The sequence below is a fragment of the Petromyzon marinus genome, unplaced genomic scaffold (genome assembly GCF_048934315.1).
Source record: "Petromyzon marinus isolate PM22_M1 ecotype Great Lakes invasive population unplaced genomic scaffold, UKy_Petmar_22M1.pri1.0 PM_G_Scaffold_29, whole genome shotgun sequence".
Classification (NCBI taxonomy): Eukaryota; Metazoa; Chordata; class Hyperoartia; order Petromyzontiformes; family Petromyzontidae; genus Petromyzon; species Petromyzon marinus.
The window spans coordinates 755,001-757,500 of NW_027422861.1; positions in this window are offsets into that span (position 1 = coordinate 755,001).

Consider the following 2,500-nt stretch of genomic DNA (forward strand, 5'->3'; position numbering starts at 1 on the left):
CCAATTGTCTTTCAAATCTACGGTAGAACTCGTTCAGGTCGTTGGCTAGGCGGGAGTCGTTAGTGGTGTGGGGCGCTCTGGGTTTGTAGTTGGTGATGTGCCTGAGCCCTTTGGCAGACAGAAGCAGCGTCGTTAGTAGAGAACTGGTGTTTTAGTGTCTCTGAGTACAGTCGTTTAGCCTCTCTCACCGCTTTGCTAAACCTGTTCTTCGACTCCTTGAATCTGTCTCTATCCCCACTCCTAAACGCTTCCTCCTTCTCCAACCTCAACCTTTTGAGCTTTGCTGAGAACCAGGGCTTGTTGTTGTTAAAGTTCACCCTGGTACGTGTTGGGATACAGCAGTCCTCACAGAAGCTGATGTACACAGCCTCTGTGAGTTCATCCAGACTATTGGTAGCAGTCGTGAACATATCCCAGTCAGTACAGTCTAAGCACGCCCGCAAATCTTCCACAGCCTCACTGGTCCACTGTTTAGATGTCCTCACAGCAGGTTTACAGAGTTTTAGTTGCTGCCTGTATGCACGAATCAGGTGGACCAAGGGAGTTCTGTGCGAGCCGAACAGCCCCGTGACCCACAAGAGAAACATCCCCGCCAAATTCGAGCGTTTGACGGGGTCTATCCGTGAAAAAATATTCACGTTTTTGAGTGCACATGCATTTCTGCTGCAAATGCCTCTGGAAGTTTCATGCCGTTCGTATGCCAATTGTGGCAACACGAAAATGACCCGTTTTCCCATTCCGAGGGATTTCTGTGCGACCCTAACAGCCCCGTGAGCCACAAGAGACACATCCCCGCCAATTTCTAGCGTTTCACGGGGTCTATCCGTGAAAAATATAGACGTTTTTGAGTGCACATGCATTTCTGCTGCAGATGCCTCTGGAAGTTTCATGCCGTTCGTACGCAATGTGGCAACACGAAAATGACCCCTTTTCCCATTCCGAGGGATTTCTGTGCGACCCTAACTAACAGCGCCCGTGAGCCACAAGAGAGACATCCCCGCCAATTTATAGCGTTTCACGGGGTCTATCCGTGAAAAATATAGACGTTTTTGAGTGCACATGCATTCCTGCTGCAAATGCCTCTGGAAGTTTCATGCCGTTCCTATGCAATGTGGCCACACAAAAATGACCCGTTTTCCCATTCCGAGGCATTTCTGTGCGACCCTAACAGCCCCGTGAGCCACAAGAGAGACATCCCCGCCAACTTCTAGCGTTTGACGGGGTCTATGCGTGAAAAATATTAAAATTTTTGAGTGCACGTGCCTTTCTGCTGCAAATGCCTCTGGAAGTTTCATGGCGTTCCTATGCAATGTGGCAACACGAAAATGACCCCTTTTCCCATTCCGAGGGAGTTCTGTGCCACCCTAACAGCCCCGTGAGCCACAAGAGACACATCCCCGCCAATTTCTAGCGTTTCACGGGGTCTATCCGTGAAACATATAGAAGTTTTTGAGTGCACATGCATTCCTGCTGCAAATGCCTCTGGAAGTTTCATGCGGTTCGTACGCAATGTGGCAACACGAAAATGACCCGTTTTCCCATTCCCAGGGATTTCTGTGCGACCCGAACAGCCCCGTGAGCCACAAGAGACACATCCCCGCCAATTTCTAGCGTTTCACGGGGTCTATCCGTGAAAAATATCAATTTTTTTTTGACTGCACATGCATTTCTGCTGCAAATGCCTCTGGAAGTTGCATGCGGTTCGCATGCAATGTGGCGACACGAAAATGACCCGTTTTCCCATTCCGAGGGATTTCTGTGCCACCCTAACAGCCCCGTGAGCCACAAGAGAGACATCCCCGCCAATTTCTAGCGTATCACGGGGTCTATCCGTGAGAAATATTCACTTTTTTGAGTGCACATGCATTCCTGCTGCAAATGCCTCTGGAAGTTTCATGCGGTTCGTATGCAATGTGGCGACACGAAAATGACCCGTTTTCCCATTCCGAGGGATTTCTGTGCCACCCTAACAGCCCCGTGAGCCACAAGAGAGACATCCCCGCCCACTTCTAGCGTTTCACGGGGTCTCTCCGTGAAAAATATCACATTTTTTGAGTGCACATGCATTCCTGCTGCAAATGCCTCTGGAAGTTTCATGCGGTTCGCATGCAATGTGGCGACACGAAAATGACCCGTTTTTTCCCATTCCGAGGGATTTCTGTGCCACCCTAACAGCCCCGTGAGCCACAAGAGACACATCCCCGCCAATTTCTAGCGTTTCACGGGGTCTATCCGTGAAAAATATTCAATTTTTTGACTGCACATGCATTTCTGCTGCAAATGCCTCTGGAAGTTTCATGCGGTTCGCATGCAATGTGGCGACACGAAAATGACCCGTTTTCCCATTCCGAGGGATTTCTGTGCCACCCTAACAGCCCCGTGAGCCACAAGAGAGACATCGCCGCCAATTTCTAGCGTTTCACGGGGTCTATCCGTGAAAAATATTCACTTTTTTGACTGCACATGCATTCCTGCTGCAAATGCCTCTGGAAGTTTCATG